The sequence below is a fragment of the Marmota monax genome, unplaced genomic scaffold (genome assembly GCF_021218885.2).
Source record: "Marmota monax isolate L192 unplaced genomic scaffold, Marmota_monax_Labrador192_F-V1.1 WCK01_AAM20220418_F8-fsc00065, whole genome shotgun sequence".
In the NCBI taxonomy this organism is placed as follows: domain Eukaryota; kingdom Metazoa; phylum Chordata; class Mammalia; order Rodentia; family Sciuridae; genus Marmota; species Marmota monax.
In genome coordinates, this window is record NW_026694038.1 from 9,408,870 (window position 1) to 9,427,625 (window position 18,756).

Genomic DNA, 18,756 nt, shown 5'->3' on the forward strand with positions numbered 1-18,756 from the left:
AAGTCTCGCAGAGGCCGAGCCAGGGCCCTCACCTCGCGCAGGGAGAGGAGAAAATGGTCAGGGAGGAGCCTTGAGATTCCCTTCGCCACTGCTTGGGTTCCATATCGGCCGCGGCAGCTACGATCACCATCGTCACTTCTCCCTCTCTGCCTTTGCAACAGTCTCCCCCGGCGGCCTTGGCCCCACCCGCTGCTGCAGCATGAGGTCATCGCTACCCAATCACAACGCGCCCGACAGAACACATCGGGCACCGATTGGCTGCTGAGACCGCCTCTGCCTCTCCCCACTCAGCTTACCAAGAGCTCCGGGTCGCTGTGGGGCAAGAAGACGGAAACCGCCATTTCGGGGAGAGACCCCCCCCCCCAAAAGGAGAGCCGGAATTGCCGTGTCACTTTAGTGGGGGAATCCTTGTTTTATTATTTGGCCTCCCCTTTTTGTCTTAGATATAGCAGTCTCTCTGCCCCTTCCTCGTTTAATCACCGCCACTTAAAGGAATCACCGCTCCCCTCCCCGCATATTGTCCCGCAGCAGGGAAATCCTTTCCCGGGGCCAAGAGAAGTATAGGAGGCAGCGACGGCAACTGCACCGATGGCAACGGCAGCTTTTACCCCGATACACGGTGGCAGGGAGGCGGCGCTGGCAGTGACTGCATGTTTTCTGTTGCTTCTCCCCCAGAACTCTTCAGTTTCGCTCCTCCATCGAGACGGCGCTGGACCCACCAGCTCCGCTTTTATCCGGTGCCCGGAGCCTGCGCACTGGAAGTTCCTCGGCCCCTAGTGGGCGTCGAATGACACCCCAGCCGGGTTCGCCCAGCGCTGGTGGCCAGACTAGGGCGGGGGAGGGGGAGACTGGGGCCGAGGTTGTTTTGCGGGTGGAAGAAAGTGCATCGCTCTAGGAGGGCAATGGAGACAGGGGTCTATCCAGGCCCTACGGTCATCATCTTTCCCCACAGTGACATGCCCAAGCTCACTTATAACCAGACATGAGGGCTACTCAGGGAAAACCGGTAAAGAACCGATTCCGTCAAATACCGAAACTTCCCCCAAACCTTTGGTGAACTGTTGAATGCCTCTGTTGTGAAAAAGACTGAGACTCTATCCATCTTACTGTCTTCAGTTACCTTCGCGACTCTGTGGAGGGGCAACGGCGGGCGGCAGCCCATAAGCAAAATGGCGGCAGACAGCTTCGTCCCCTCCCCCCTGCCCCTGCGGAGCGGGGCGGGCTGGCCCCGTGCACTTGCCGCCGCCGCCGCCGCCGCCGCCGCCGCGGCCGCCGCCGCCGTCGCCGCCATTTTCCCAGAGCGAGAAGCAGTGACACTGAGCGGGCGCAGGGGGCCGAGTCGGAGACGGTGCCTGAGTTCGGGAGCGGCAACAGAGGGGGCATAGACACACCGAACAACCTCGCCGCCGCCTCTGCGTTCTTGTTGACTGCCTGGGTGCCCCCTCCCCTACTCCTTGGCTCCTGGCGAAGAGGCTGCGCGCTGCTGTTTGGGGAGGGGGTGTGTGGAGCCGGGTCCTGTGTCCGCAGTGGCTGCTGTCGGGGGTTCGTCTGATTGCGAAGGTGTGGAGAGACTCCTTGGGGGTCGAGCAAATAACGGGGTTCGGGTGTCTGGTGTGTGAACATCACAGGTCAGTGCCTGTCGTCTCCGTGGGAGTTCGTGGGGTTTGCAGGGTGGGGGCTTCTCATCTTTATCCTTCGGGAGGGGGGCAGTCGACATTGACTCTCAGGTGTCTTTGCTGGGGCAAGACTTTGCTCGTTTTAATCGAATGTATCCTTTCTCTTGCTTGTCCCTAGAAATGGAGCATTATGGCGGGTTTTAGGGTAGTGGAAGGGGAAACTGGCAGTTAAACCCCCTTGAGAGTGGGAGTTAGGGAGGGGGCGCACTCCTCCCTGGCAGCGGGTTAAGGCCGCTTGGGTGAGGAGGACGCTTGTGACTGTTGGTAGGGTTTGTGTCCAAGAGGTCCCAGGAGCTACCGGCTCTCGCTTTTCTCAGCTGCGTCTTGTTCAGGTGTTGAAAAGCTGTGTAGGCCCCATTCTCTTCTTTTTCCATCTCTTGATTGGCAGTCTCGGGCATAGTGCTCGCGTAAATATGAAGGGGGTTAAAAGAACGCCCTGGGCATCCCTCTTTGTGGGAAAACGAGACAGCTCCTCATCCTCTCTGGGAGAGGATAAACCCGCCCCTGAGGTGGTCACCCCAGTACCCAGCCTTCTCAGTCTCCTCCCCCCACCCCTCTTGCATTACTGCCGTCCTTTACTGTGCCAGAGCCTTAGAATCCACAATATGGCTTATTTCAGAAAAGCTTACTTTGACCGAGGGATTGGCACAAACACTGTGGCAGCAGACTCAGATGAGAAACAAACGGTTCCCTGTGCTAAACGGGGGAGGAGGGAGAGAAAAAACAATCCGGAGTGCTCTCTTCCACTAGCCTTAGTTCCGTGTAGATACGTTCTAGCTGAGCTGTCTCTTGAGAATGATACAATTTAAGGTCAAAGAGAAATCTTAGCTCTAGAGTAAACCCCGTGCTACCTATTTTATTCCACCTTTTAGAGATGTGAATAACTAAGGTGTTTGGAGTTCTGAAGACCTTGGAGAGAATTAGGTGAGGTGCATTCAGCTGTAGACAGGAAACATCAATACCTAGTTGGAAAATAGTCCTTTTTTCCCTTTAATTTTCGAGATGGGGAGTAAAAACTGTAATTTCCCTCTTTTGTCCTTTACAGATTCTAAAAATGGCGGCCCCAGGCTGATGTTGTGGTAATCTAATCAGCTCGGGTCCTCCACACCCCATGCAGTGCGTTTGTCTGCAGCATATTACAGGCTTATTATGTTTACATGAAAAGACTGGGATTTCCCCCCCACCCCAAGTCATTTACAAAAAGGTGTCGATTTTACTGCAAATTACAATCCTTGTGTTTTAGTAGATTAATTTTATTGTTTTTTTTCCTGAGAGGCAAATAAATTGATACCACTTCTAAAATAATAAAAACACTCAGGTAGTCTTGGAAATTTCAGTGGTCAGGATGGATGCAGTTAAATATTAAAAATATTATTTAGGTACCAGTAATAGTTTATGTTGGGTTCAATTCAACCATCTTTTATTCAATATGTCAGAGTATATTAAAATATTCTGCTAAGTGTGTAAGTGTAATCTATTTCATATGATTGGACATTTTAATCTATAGTAAAACATTTCCATTCAACTCTTGACAAATTTTGTGCATTTTGGGTTTTGTATTCTGTTTCAGAGTAAATTTTAGGGAGCTGTACAAACAAGCCTAAACCTGTTACTTCACTAGGTGTTCAGATGCTGTTATATTTTGCATCTGTTTTTTCCCATGTATTTGAAGCTTTCCTTAAGAATTTTCAAAGTTAATTGTATATTTGATGAAGTGAAGCTCCATATTTTGCTTGCTTTTAAATTTGTCTTGTAGCATACTTATCATCATTATGTAAGTAAAAACAGTAAGGCTTTGGTTTGGTTCTTGGTCCTTCACCCCCCAAACATTACCATTTACCCATTAAGAGATTGTCCACTCTAATAAACCTTAAGTAAAAGTGTTACCATAATAGGGTTTAGAATCCATTTTTTGTCATATGCAGAATCTTATGGACTGAGACTGAAAATTAAATGCTGTCAGGTGTCATTTATCTATATTTTTAAAAGTGTGAGTAATTAGAATCATTTCCATAGCGGGAGGTTTTCAGTGGGCCATTAATGGCTTTTAATGACCATTCAGATTGTGGAGCAACTAAAAGATGAGTGAGTGCTTTTCAATATGATAGTACTTAAAAAGACTGGAGTATATACACCTTTTTATGATTTTCTGATCCATTTTTAATATTTTAGAGTAGAATTTACTTCATGGTGAATATGAGAACAAGGTTGATAATGAGGTTCTATTCTACAGAATAATTATTGAAATAACTGGCTTAGGGATTTTCTGCATACCAGCGAGTTTCATCCCTGAAGGTTGAGCACACAACCTTACTTTGAATCTTTGAAATATTTTATTATGTAATGAAATGTAGGTCAGTAATGGGAGAGTTTGCATAGTGATTTGGGATCAATACTCATTTGTATTATGCTCTTGTTTGAGTATGTAAGATCCTTCACTACTATATTAAATGCTATACAATTATTTTATGGGCTTTGTAGTTGAGAACTATGATTCAGAAGAAGATTGGTACTTGAAACTTACTATCCAATGTAAGAATCGATGTATTCTTATACATTTCATTTATGTAGCCAGAGGAGGTAACACTGCCTATGCCCAGGGTTTTCTTGATAGTGACCTTGGTCAGGTCTTTGATATACAAAGAATCTTGAATCACTTGGCTTTAAAAATATGATAGTTAGAAATGATAAAAGCTTCTGCCTCCTGAAATCTACTAGCTTCATACTTGCTTGCTTCATTGCTTTGAGTTTTGTTTTGCTTCTATAAAATAGACTTTTAAAAAAAAGTATTGTGCCTTATTTAAAATACTTTATAAGTAATAATCAATTGACTATACATAATAAAAATTGTGGAGGTAAATTTATTAAAAGGTTATGTATAATTTTTGTTCCCAGAAAGTTTTGAAACATTTGTTCCCTAGGGGGATAATGGGTTTTGTTCTTAGGATAGCTAAGGATAGCTGAGTTTGGGGGATTACTTGTTTATCTGTTTAAATGGATTTGTAGAAAACCATAATGTAATTGGAGAGTTAATTTTATTTTTAGAGACTACATTTTGATCATACTTGGCTTTTGTTGTCAGTGTAAAGGATCTCTTTGATCCTTAAGTTTAGAACCTTTACAGGTCTACATTTCAACCCTATAGGACTCTGATAACTCTCCTACAATTTTGGCTTTTCTGACTTCTCATAGCTTCTAGTCAGAGAATTTTCTACATATATACCACATTAAACTCTAGGACTTTTGGATCTAAAAATAAGGAAGTAGAGAGAAAACCTGCTTAAAATATTAGGAGAAATTCCTCCCCTCAATACACATTTTAGTAGTTTCAGGAAAATTATAACTGTTATTAAATTGGATTTTTAAGTTACTGAAATGGTTATAGTAAGTGGTTATTGAAGATTATGCCCAGGGGTGTTCCAACCACTGAGCCATATATCCAGACCTTTTTATTTTTAATTTTTAAAAATCAATTTACTTTTTAAAATTAGGTATATATGACAGCAGAATGCATTTTGATTCATTGTACCAAGTGGTAGCACAACTTTTCATTTCTCTGGCTGTACATGTATAGCATCGCACCATATGTGCAGTCATACATGTACCTAGGGCAATGATGTCCATCTCATTCTACCATCTTTCCTGCCCCCATGCTCCCTCTTTTTAGACAAGACCTTGCTGAGTTGCTGAGGCTGGCCTTGAACTTGTGATCCTGCCTCAGCCTCCTGAGTCACTGGGATTACAGGCCTGCACCAACACTCCTGGCTCATGCATTAAACTAAACCTGTAGGTTTATTTTTATAGGTATGTTATGTAAATCCTAACAGCTCTGCCTTTCTCCACGTTACTACTGAGACATACATGTGTATATACTGCCATAGTTATATTTAAATGTATAAAACAGAGTGGTTGTATGGTGCACACTGAGAATTTTAGCAAATTGGGAGGGTGAGGCTGGAGATCACAAGTTTGAGGCCAGCCTTGGCAACTTTACCCCTGTCTCAAAATAAAAAACTAAAAAAAGGGCTGAAAATGTATAAAACTAACAGAACATTGAAAAGCCATCAAAACCGCTTAGAGGAGCAGAGCATGGTGGTACACACTTGTAATTTCAGCAACTTAGGAGGCTGAGGTAGGAGGATCACAAGTTTGGGGCCAGCCTCAGCAATTTAGTAAGGCCCTGTCTCAAAATAAAAAAAATTAAAAGAGCTGAGAATGTGACTCAGTGGTTGAGCACCCCTGGGTTCAACCAATTGCTTTGGGAATATTAGTATGTAATTTTCTTAGAAGATGTTACATTTGTTACTTGAAAAAAATTTAATAGATTTTCTTGCTAAAGGATTTATTCTTAACAGATGATAGGTGCTCAATTATTTGTGAATTTAAAGCTTTTGTTTAAATGAATATATTTCCATCTCAAATGTTCTGAATGATCAGGGTCTGTACCTTGTTATGTGTTAGAATAAATTGCTGAATACTTTGTTCTCTGAGACTTTTTACTACTGAGTATAATATTCTTTTTGCTTTATGATAAAATTTCTGTTTGGGTTACTGGCCAAATAATAAGAGGGATCTATTTAAAATATTGATGTATGAGTGTTTCTAGCTTTTAGACCGAGTTTAAAATTGGAGTGGCTTAAACTTATCGACTGCTTTATAATATAGGAATGCTAGGAGGAGCTTTTTATTTTTCTTAATATTAAACTGATTACTTTTTTATTAGCTAAAATTTTACTAAATACAGAAGAGCGGTATTTGTGGTTGAAAATTGCTTTCTACTAAATTTGAGGTAGATAGAATTTAACTAAAAATAGAACTATTGCTGCTAAACAATGAGTATTTTAAAAAGAGTTAAGGATTAGCAATGAAACGTATTATGGTGAATATCTGTGCAAAGTGCCCCAATAAAAATCAAGTGATGGTGACCCACTCTTAAGTTAATTAGATCTTATTTTTGTCTTTTTTTTTTTTTTTTAAAGAGAGAGTGAGAGAGGGAGAGGGAGAATTTTAATATTTATTTTTTAGTTATCGGTGGACACAACATCTTTGTTTGTATGTGGTGCTGAGAATCGAACCCGGACTGCACACATGCCAGGCGAGCGTGCTACCGCTTGAGCCACATCCCCAGCCCCTTATTTTTGTCTTTAAGGATATGAAAAGCGTTTCATCTTTACTAAGTAGGATGCTTTTTACTTAAAATCCGGAAAACAGTTGTTATATTTCACTTGAAATACATTATCATTTTATGAAACCAATATTTTTTCCCCTCTTGAACAGTTCATTAATCAAATCTTAGTTTTAGTTTAAGAAATCATTTTTATATTATTAAGTGAATTTTAAAGCTTATTGCAAATCTCATTTAGTTTTTGTCAAAACTAAGTTCTTTGAGATGTTGGACATTTGCAATGCATTAGTTGACAAAGAATTGTATTTTCACGTGTTGCATTAAGGTGATATCAAGGGCTGGGGAATATAGCTCAGAAATAAGAGTGCTTGCCTAGCATGCAGAGACCTCAGGTTCAGTCCTCTGTAAACCCCCCCCCCCCCACCACACACACACAAAAGTCATCGAAACAGACATTATGTCTTTTAATGAGTAAATAATAACCTACTGCAATTTAATGAGTAGGTAATCAACTGCTTATCCATTATTTTATTTTATTTTAGGTACTGGGAATTTAATTCAGGATGCTTTACAACTGAGCTATACCCCCAGCCCTTTTTTAAAAAATTTTGAGACAGGATCTCACTAAATTGTTTAGGTCCTTGTTAAGTTGCTGAAGCTATCTTTGAACTTGAGATCCCCCTGCTTCAGCCTCCCAAATTGGTGGGATTACAGGCATGCGCCACTACACCTGGCTGTGCATCATTAAATTATGAAGTTGAAAGATTAAATGTTTTCCTATGTTTGGGCTAAGAACAAGGTCAAACCTAGTGTCAGTGGTTTTCAGGGGAGAATAAAAGGAGGATTGTGGTGAAAAATGGTTACTACTTAGACATTATGGAAAATTAGCTTTGGTTTTTTTTAAATGTTCACAGAGAACAACAGAAAGATACCTATCATTTACCTAAAAGCAATTTTCTTTGGTTTCTAATCTTTAGAAGAGGGCCTCCAAAGCGAAATAATTGCTGTATCAAACTGAGGACTCCATTTTTTAGCTTAAGAAAATCAAACACACATCCATGTTGAGGAATGTTTTAAAAAGGCATTTAACTTTTTATTTTGAAATAATTTTGAAGTTACAAAAAGTTTATGTAACTTATACATAAGGAGAATGTATATGAGAAAAACACTCTCCTGATATTTTTGTGTTCTTATTTCACACATTAATAAATGTAAAAAATTCTGAGTTTACAGAAACACATCTTGGATTTCTTTTTATCTTTTTGCTTCATATATCACTTAAAGACAAGATTCAGGAATTTGGAAACTTATGTCTTCTTTAATGAAGTGGTAGATCAGAAGAGACTGTGACCAATTTGAATTGTTAGGACTGTGCCCTGGTAGCCATAAATTGATAGGAATCTGACGTTAGACTACTATATTATAAAGCTCATCCAGAAAATAATATTGCTGTATTTGAAATTATCTGCTTTTGTGCTGCTTCTCTTCAAGTGAAACTGCTTCATTAGTTGAATTGATACAGCCTTAAATTGTTAAGTCTTTACTGAAACAATATTTTTAAAAGCTAGACAAAAAAATGAATTTTGGGTGGCTACTGTTTTCCTGGCACTAAGGATATGGAGAGTGATGAGACTGTTTCTGCCTTAAGGGAGCTCATAGTTTATTTTCACCTCTCAAAAGTCTGCTATTTTAGGGTTTGTATTGATGCAAGGAACAGACATCAACTCTAGCTAGCTTAAGTAAATAATTTGTCATAGGCTTTAGGGAAATCTCACATAATTTATTTGAAGAAAGTACAAATAAGCCTCAGAAATTAGCAAGGTGTCAGAGAACTATTCTCCATCTTGATCCCTCTAATTAGCTGTTACTGGTTAAGGAGATACTTGTGGGGAAGGTATTTATGATGTGTGGAGGGGCGTTTCCTTGGATGAACAACAGAAAGATACCTATCATTTACCTAAAAGCAATTTTCTTTGGTTTATAATCTTTCGAAGAGGGCCTCTAAAGCTAAATAATTGCTATATCAAACTGAAGACTTCATTTTTTTAGCTTAAAATCAAATGTTGAGGAATGTTTTTAAAAAGGCATTTAACTTTTTATTTTTGAAATAATTTTGAAGTTACAAAATGTTTATGTAACTTATACATAGAACTTCATATATTCTTCTAAAAAGAAATTAAATGAATTTTGTTTAAGAAGTATGGTAATGACACCCAAACTTGTCTTGTATCCCACTACCCACCACCCCCATCCTGTGCTGAGGATTGAACACAGGGTCTCACACGTGCTGGGCAAGTATTCTGCCACTGAGCAACATCCCTATCCCTTTTTATTTTGAGACAAAGGTCTAAGTTTCCAAGGCTGGCTTTGAATTTGTGATCCTCCTTCCTCAGTCTCCCAAGTCAACTTATAATTTTTGCAAAATAGAGAGTGTGCCTTTTTTTTTTTTCTCTCTCTCTCTCTCGTGATACTGGGAAAAATAGTGGCTTTCTTTGTATCATCTTCACATTTTTTATACCCAGATCACACAATTTGTAACATTTTACCATATTTGCTTTATTATTTTCTATATACATATACATTACTTTCCTGAACCATTTGATTGAGTGTATCCTGTCCCTTTATAGCCTTTAATATGTATGTATTCATTTTCTAAAGACAAGCATGTTTTCCTATGTAACCAGAGTAGTTATTAAATTTGGAAATTTAGCATTGACGTAATACTTTTAAATAGTCTATACTTCAGAGTTTCATTGATTATTCCAATTATGTTCTTTACTAGCACCCCCTCCACCCAAATAGCCAAATCACAGATTGCATTTAGTTCTTTTGTATCTTTCTTAAATCTCCTTTATCTGGAGCAGTTACTCAGTCTTTTTTTTTCATGACATTAACAAACTAATTATTATACAATGCCCCTTAATTTAGATTTGTCCAAGGTTTCTTCATGATTCAGCTTTTGCATGTTTTTGACTGGAAGTTATCTGGAGAGACATGATATTTGTTTGTCCTTTACCAGTATGTTTTTCATTTTGATTACTTGTTTAGGGTGTTGAATTGTTTCTCTATGTATACTTACTGCTTTTCATTTTGCTATTATCAGTTAATCTATAGCAATTGAGATTGTATAAATATCCTGTTCGTCATCAGAGATTATATAATGTCCTGCTCTTATCAGATTTCTCTCTTCTAGATTTAATATTTATTGATTCTTGCCTGAGTAAATTTTTACTTTGTTGATTGCAGATATATCAAAGTTTTTAATAGTGATTTGTTTTTCTGTAATGGGGATTATGGGAGTTTCATTTTCTTGCTTTTCCAGTATTTTTGTAGTGCAGATGGGTTGTTTATGTAATCACAACAAATATATTTTAGGGAAGCAAAGTGTAGATAATTTAGATAGTATAAAGATAATATTCCTGCACAGTTTTCCAAATAAATAATATTTAATTTCCTGGATGCTTGTCTAATTTGAAATCCAGAACACAGAAATTAAATATTTAGAATTTATTTAAAAATTATGTGATTCCAGTTCCTCATTTAATATTCAGAATTATTGTTAAATGTGTCTTAGGTTGTATTGCTTAGGTTTATGATTTGCTTTAGTGCTATCAGTTTAATTTTTTTTTTTTTTTTTTTTTTTTTTTTACTGTGGAATTAACCCAGGAGAGTTTAACCACTGAACTATATCCTCAGCCTTTTTTTATTTTGAGACAGAGTCTCACTAAGTTGCTGAGGATGGTCTTAAACTTGGAATTCTCCTGCCTCAGCCTCCCAAGTCACTGGGATTGCAGATGTGTGCCACCATGCCTGGCCTAACAGTTTAATTTTTTTTAAACACAGGGCTGAAAATATCTATTTTCTATTAAAAAGTCATTCAAACAAGTTTTTTTGTGAAGTAAAGAAAAATTTTCTGAAATCATATTTTAAAATACTTTTTAAAAGTTTAAAGTTTTAAAATACTTTTTAAAAAAATACTTTCTAAAAGGAGTTTGGTGCCAGGCATGGTGGCACATGCCTATAATCCCAGCGACTCTGGAGGCTGAGGCAAGAGGATAGTGAGTTCAAAGCCAGCCTCAGCAACAGGGAGGCAGTAAGCAACTCAGTGAGACCCTGTCTCTAAATAAAATACAAAATAGGGCTGGGAATGTGGCTCAATGTCTGAATGTCCAAATTCAATCCCCAGTACCCTCCCCCCCCCCCCCCCAAAAAAAAAAGGAATTTGGTGAGATGGTACATTTAATACAGCAGAGCACAAAACATCTGTCATTGTAGGACAAAACAGCACATCCTTTTTTGAACATTGTATTTTATGAAGTACTGCTCATGGAAATAAGTTTGGAGTAGAAGGATGACAAAGGAAAAGAAACAGGAAAGCACTTAGATTTTCATTATGGTATAATGATACTTATCAATTTGGCATATTTCCTTTTGGTGATAGCAAAATGTTGGTGGTGAATTTGAGGGATAATTTGAATATTATATTGATTCAGTCATTGGGTAATTTATTAAAAGAAAATTATTAATTTCTTTTGAAATAGTGGGAGAAGGAAAAATTTAAGAGTTGTAAATACTTAAGAGTATAGATTATATTCTCTAAAACTTAAAATTCTTTCAAGAAAATTAAGATAATATTTCACAACAGTGAGTAAGGAAATTATACAGGGGATAATTTGCATTTTGTAGGTGCTTTTAAAAATGTATTTGAATCTACTATACCCAAATATGTCTGAAGAAATGAATGAAAGTATAGTTTGCAGTACTACCAAATGTTATCCCAGTATTGATATAAAGCATATGGTCAAAGGTGCAGAAGCAAGTCTTAGGATGAATTAGAGGGTTTTCTTTTAGGCCAGAGCTTTCATCTTGAACATGTAAAGTAACATCCTATTGACTGAAATGCAGAAACTAGTTATATGTGTGAGGTCTTTCAATTAAGTATTTCTCACTGATATCTCCTATCAATTACATGGAGTGCTTCTAAAAGTGAACATTCCTGGGCCCCATTCCAGAGCTACATAATCGTGTCTTTAGACATATACATCTGCCATCTGCATTTTAGTACTTTCCAGCTGATTAAAACAAACAATTATCCTAGCTCTTTGCTTTTATTTTACAAGAAGAATGAGCCCCAGAGAGGTTAAATAATTTTCCTAAAATAATACAGTTTAGATTGTGGTTGATTGGGGATTAAAATTTAGATTCTGATGCTTGGTACTTTATACTTTTCCAAGAAATTGTGTTGGACCACCTTCCTCTTCAGTAGGCAGGCCCTATTTTTGGAGTCACTGAAAGAGGAAATGCTAGTCTTTGTGCAGTGTCATGTGACCAACTCTGTGTTCACATCCCAATTTAAGATGATTTATTGATTTCCAGAACATGTTTTATTTGGGTAAAGATCTTGGATTAAAATTATATCATTATGAATTGGGATCGATGGCACATGCCTGTAATCCTAGCGGTTCAGGAGGCTGAGGCAGGAGGATCATGAGTTCAAAGTCAGCCTCAGCAACTTAGCAAGGTGCTAAGCAACTCAGTGAGACTCTGTTTCTAAGTAAAATACAAAAAAAAGGGTTGGGAATGTGGCTCAGTGGTTAAGTGCCCCTGAGTTCTATCCCTGGTACCAAAAATAAAAATAAACTGGGATCAAGTTGTAGTGAATCTTGAATGTCAGGATAAAAGTATGTGTTCTTGTGGGAATGCTACAGAAAGTTTTTCTTTGGGAAATGACATAATGTTACATGCTTATATATATCCTCCAATTTTTAAGATTGTGAAAATATAATATTATATTTATGTATATAATCATTTATATATATATATAATCACTATATATATAATAATTAAATAACCTACAACAGCACTTCTTTAGAGGCAATATTGCATAGAACTTAAGAGTAGAGACTGTAGAGTCATACCACTTTGGTTTGATTGCGCTCTAATCAGATTGTACTGTTGTGAACAGTACAACCGATAATTTGACTGGGCAAATTATTTACCTTTTAGTGCTGTATTTTCTGGATCTGCAAAAAGCAGATGATATTAAGAGTCGATCATAGGGTCACTTTTTGAGAGTTCAGTAAGGTAATATGGGTAAAATCCTCTGTAGGCTCTAACTGTTTCAAGTTTAGTTTTTGGAAAAAAAGCCTTTGATTCTCATCTCAAAGGTCTCTCATGCTGAGGGTGGTCACTATCTATAGTTTATTTTTCTTAAAGTGTTTATTTTTTATTTTTTTGACATGGGGTTTGCTATGTTGTCCAGGCTGGCCTTGAACTCTTGGGCTCAGGCCACCCTCCTGCCTCAGTCTCCCAAGTGCTGGAACTATAGGTGTGTACTTCTGTGCCTGGCTTCATAAAGTGCTTTATATAGATACTATAGGAGTTTCCTTAGTGTTCATTTAATCAACTTGCAGGATTCATATTCCTTCTTTCAAAAATATTAATGTCCATGCATGTTGAATGAATATAAACTACTCTGTGTTGCTTCTGCCACTTGAGTTTATTTCCAGATTGGCTAATTTCAGTGTACTTGGATTGTGTTACTTTATTTTGTGTGTGTGTGTGTGTGTGTGTATTTGGTGCGGGGGATCAAACCCAGTGCTTCATGTATGCTAGGCAAGGGCTGTACCACTGAGCTACACTCCCATCCCAGCATTGTGTTATTTTATTAAATATTACATATATTACATAAATAAACGATAAATATATGGATGTAAGGAGAATTTTTGTTTAAATGAAAACAAATGCTTTGGAAATTTGATAAAGGCAAGTTAATTGCTGAAGAAAAACTTGTCAAGTTAACTTACTAAAATTACTAAAAGGGAAAAAAATAATAAAAATCTAGAAGGAAATTCATATGTAGATTACTTGACAAGAGTCTAAGTGATTTCTTCTTATCTTTAAGTAAATTAAAACCAAAAACTACTGACAGTACATTATTGACTGTCTATGTTTTATGAAGAGATGAGAACCCAAAATTCCAGTCAGGAAACCATACACAAAGAATATGTTTGGACTTGACACCAAAAATCGATGTTCATGGCCAGTACAGTGGCACATGCCTGTAAATTTTTAATTTAAAATATGAACAATTTTTTTTTTTGGTACAGGGGATTGAAATCTGGGGCACTCAACCACTGAGCCACACCCCCAGCCCTATTTTGTATTTTATTTAGAGACAGGGTCTCACTGAATTGCTTAGGGCCTCACTTTTGCTGAGGCTGGCTTTGAGCTGGCTGTCCTGCCTCAGCCTCCTGAGTCACTGAGATTACAGGTGTGCACCACTGTGCCTGTCTCTTTTTTTTTTTTTTAATATTTATTTTTTAGGCGTAGATGGACACAACATAATGCCTTTATTTTTATGTGGTGCTGAGGATCGAACCCGGGTCCCACCCGTGCTAGGCGAGTGCTCTACTGCTGAGCACAATCCCAGCTCTGTGCCTGGCTCTTAATTCATTTTTGAGAGTGAGGTCCATAGACATTTTCCCTCAAGCTTCAGCTTTCTAGTTGCGATATGCTAGTCTTTACATTTCTAGGTTTTTGTTTTTCTAGTAATATAGAAGAGGAAGAAGTTGATCTTTGAATGCTGTAAGTCTTGGAATTAAAGAACTAACAGAAATGCAATAAAAGTCAACTATTAAAACATAAGTATTTACATGTAGGTTTTTTAAAAATTAATTTGTCCTTTGCTGATTTTATAGGTTGCTAAATACTGAGAAATTAAACTGTAGTCTCAGATTTTTTTCCTTTTTTTTTTTAATTTGGTACTGAGAATTGAACCCAGGGGTGCTTTACCACTGAGCTACATTCCCAATCCCAGACTCTTTTTTAAAAAATTTGAAACAGGGTATCTAAGTTCCTGAGGGCTTCACCCTGTTGAGGAGGCTGGCCTTGCATTTTTGATTCCTCTGCCTCAGCCTCTCTAAGCACTGAGATTATAGGTGTGTGCCACCCCACCCAGCAAGATTTTTTTCTTTTATGTTGCTAGGGATTAAACCCAGGACCTCAAACATGCTAGTGTGCAACCACTAAGCCATATATCTCTAGCCCCTTTAGTCTTAAGATTTTAAATACATTTTGAATGTCACGGTAGCTTTTCTGATAGTAATAGAGTTGCTGTTCTTTTGGCATTTGAGTATCATTGGATTGATTAATATCTTCATATTTTCTACTAAGAGGCAAGACAATTAATATAAATATCTACAGTGTATTATGTATCTTATTTGCTCTGCACAGCAACTTTTCAAGGTAGATATTTTGCCCATGTTTCATGAGAGGCTTGTCAAGACATATTTCTGAGGGCTACATAGCTAAAGTGTCTAATGATGAATTCAAATTAATCATTTAAAAATCTTCATAGCTTTCTATTAATCTGAGCATAATATACTAATTCTTGACCAGATAATGAGAATAAATCAGAATTAATCAAAAACTTTGGATTTTAATAAATGATTTATCAAAATGAAGATAGTTACTTGATGGGCTAGGGCTGTAGCTCAGTGGTAGAGTGCTTGCCTAGCACATGTGAGGCTCTGGGTTCAATCCTCAGCACCATATAAAAATAAATAAATAAAATAAAGGTATATTGTCCATCTACAACTAAATATAAAAAAATAAAGCATTGCTCTAACAATGATGTTAAAAAAAAAGAGGTAGTGAACTTGAGAGAACTACTTTGAGGTACCCTTAGTTATACTGAATTACCCAAAGTCATTGCAAGTTCCTAATAACAACTTAATTTTGTTCATTGTTGATTCCCAAGCACTTAGAGCAGTATTCATAACATAGTATGTGTTCAGTGAATACATTGAATGAATGTGATTGATTTTATTATATTTTGAAATAATAAAGTAATTTCTATAATCTGGTGGGAGGGGGGCAATAGTTGTACGACATTAAGGATTTCTCCCATTATTAGAGACAAGATACTTAGACCTTGATGGTAGCAAGCTGAAAGAATTGTTGGTTGTTGAAAGTTACTCAAATGATGAACGATGGTGGTGGAGGCCATGGAGACTGAGGAAGAATAAATTTTATTTGTGGTGCTGGAGATTGAACCCAGGACCTTGAGTATGCTAGGTAAAATGTTCTGCCACTGAACTACACTCCTAGTTCAAGAATGAATTTTAGCAGGGCATGGTGGCACATGCCTATAATCCCAGTGGTTCAGGAGGCTGAGACAGGAGGATCATGAGTTCAAATATAGCCTCAGCAATGGTGAGGCGCTAAGTAATTCATTGAGACCCTGTCTCTAAATAAAATACAAAATAGGACTGAGTTCAATCCCTGCTACCCGCTCCCCCACTCCCCCCAAAAGAATGAATTTTAAACATTGGGGAGGCACAAAAGATTGAGTGAATACAATAGGAGACTGAAGAAAAAAAAGTTTTAAATAGAATTGAAAGAATGAGATACTAATTAAAAAATGCAGTGAAAGAAGGTATGTGAAAAAGTTTCTGTTTGAAGGTTTGATTTTTGAAATGATGGTAGATAATGAGTAGATATATACTCTGTAAATGGCTGGGAACAGAAAAACAAATGAATTGTTGGATCGATGCATGACTAATAATGGGGAGAGCTGAGCCTTAGGAGATAACTATATTGGTAACATTTCGTGGCAGATTTTGCCCTTTTTTTTTTTTTTTAAGTTCATGTTCATCAGATGGTCCACTACAAGGTGTCTGAAGGCATGGCTTTCAGTTAAGGAGGAATGTGTGGCAGTAGGTGTCTGGGTTTCTCCAAGTTTATTCCTCTCTTCTGCTGTGTTCATTTTAGCTGTCATTTTACAGCTCTTTTTTTTTTAAAGGCTCTTTCTTCCTTGCTCCAAACTCATCTTGCTGTATTTTAAACCAGCTCTGTTTTGCTTGAGGTTTTGGCAAGGAGGGGCCAGCTCAGTTCTGTATTATCTTTTATAAGCTAAGAAATTGTTATTGTTACTTCTGAACCTATCTAAATTTTGCCCCAAATGACTTAGGTTATCTTTTTAAGCACTTCATTACATGCTCAATACAAGTGGTGATATTAATGGATATAAAAATTAAGACAAAGTTTAAAAAAAGTTCATGTTCATCTAAAAGGAGCAGGAAAAAATTAAATGTGTCAGGGAAATTGTAGTTTAATCTTGGGTGGGTATCTTAGCTGCTGAATTCTAGACTATGAGAGCTAACATATAAATATCTCTGTTCTTGCTTTGAGGTTAATGGTCTTATTGTGGAAACTGTACTTCTAATCACCACTTCAAAATAATATATGTCAAAATATAAACCAGTGGATTCTTTAAAAAGGTAATACAATCTTGTATTACTTCTTGGGAAGCTGAGAAGGGAAAAGATGGTATGGAACAGGTTTTAAAGTTGGAACAGTGTTTTGAAACGAGTCGAAATTGTGTTTTGGGTGATCTCCTAGGTATCCCAGAACTAGTGTTGTGGCACAGATAATAAAGTTGAAAAATTGGGACAGCTTAAAGGAAGCATGGTACTTAAATGTCTGACAGTTTGATAAGGTTTTATTGAATGGGAAAGAAAAAAAAAGTATAAAGAGAATGACTTTAGAAAATTTTCAGAATTAGGGATGTGAGAACAGTACCAAAAAATTTTGTACTTGAAGGATTTTTATATTGGAATGTTGTTGGTATAGAACAGGGTAACTTGATAAAATGTCAGCATCAGGAACTTAATTTGATTGTTAATTACTGTGAACTATACTTTTTTTGCAAAGGGCAAACATAAGAAACTAGTAGCCTTTGAAGTATGATACATAGTCTAATGTTGTAAGCATTAGTTACAAAATGGAGCACTGAAGTCAGTTGTTTGCACAGCCTTATCCAGGCCATGTCCCATACTTAATAAATCAGAATCTCTATTGTGAAGTCTAGGAATCTGTCATTTTCTACTTTTACCTACTATATGAAAATTAGTAGTTTGTGGATCTGTATTTGGGAGCTAATAATTCAAACATCATGTTAGAACATGGAGAAAAACCAGTAATTTTCTATTACTCTTGTACAGTTCTGTTATTAAAGACAGTAGAATCAGAAAGATTCATCGAAATCCAATTAATTAGATTTAATGTGCATTTTTTTGATTCAAGTTCTCTAGTATGAAAAAAATAGATTAGAATACAGATAAGTGCCATACTTAGTTACCCCTAAAAGTGAAGACATTATTCCACTTGAGATTAAGGAATGAGAATTCCTTAATTCGCCCTTCTCTGGTGGTCTTATTTAAAGGCTAGTAGAGTTACAATAAACAAATTTCATAATCTATGCAGGTAAAGTGAATAAAAGATAAATATGTTTGCAGAACTTTTTGTCTTTAAATTTTATTTATTTACTTATTTAGTGGTACTGGGATCAAACCCAGGTCCTCATGCATGCTAAACACATACTTTACCGTTGAGTTATACCTCCGCCTGTTAATTTGGTTTCTAATTATAAAAATGGCTTAGACATTACTTTTTGAAAGAATGTTTCTTTTCAAGGGCAAGTAAAGTATACCAGTAAAACAAGTTTTTTATGTCACATTTTGAGTCAGTCAGTAATTTCTTTTAGCCCGTGATTTTCAAAATGCTTTCCAGAAAGCCCTAGGCTTTTCCTGTAGCTTAACTGGTAGTTGAGTACATACAGGCCTGTACATTTCTCCCACCATTTTTTTTAACCATGAACATAAAAAATATGAGGTACAAATGCCTACTGTACTTATTGGCAGATATTACTATCACTTGTAGCTTTTTCTATTATATCTGGCAGTAGCCTTAACACCATATTCGCATTGATACTATCCATCTTTGGGAAAAGTATAGGAGAGTAAAGCATTATTCATCTTAAAATCAAAATAGATGCTTAGATTTTTGTGTGAGATTTCATTTTTAGGAAAGTTGTTACCAATGTTTAAAAAAGCTTAAAGGCCACAATTGCAAAGTCATTTTTTTTAGTTTAATTTTTGAGGTAATTGTAGA

At 37.1% G+C, this 18,756-nt stretch overlaps 1 protein-coding gene across 5 annotated transcripts in view; it reads left to right on the forward strand.

The window, feature by feature from the left end:
• Positions 1–1,306: 1,306 nt before the first annotated feature.
• Positions 1,307–18,756, forward strand: part of Kmt2e (lysine methyltransferase 2E (inactive)) — a 91,713-nt gene continuing 74,263 nt past the window's right edge. For 3 of the 5 annotated variants that reach the window (XM_046464173.2, XM_046464171.2, XM_046464172.2), the window contains exon 1: positions 1,308–1,628. The gene's annotated coding sequence lies outside the window, so the exon portion shown is untranslated. Of the gene's footprint in view, positions 1,629–18,756 lie in introns of all 5 variants that reach the window. The other 2 variants (XM_046464176.2, XM_046464175.2) reach the window with 1 other exon arrangement.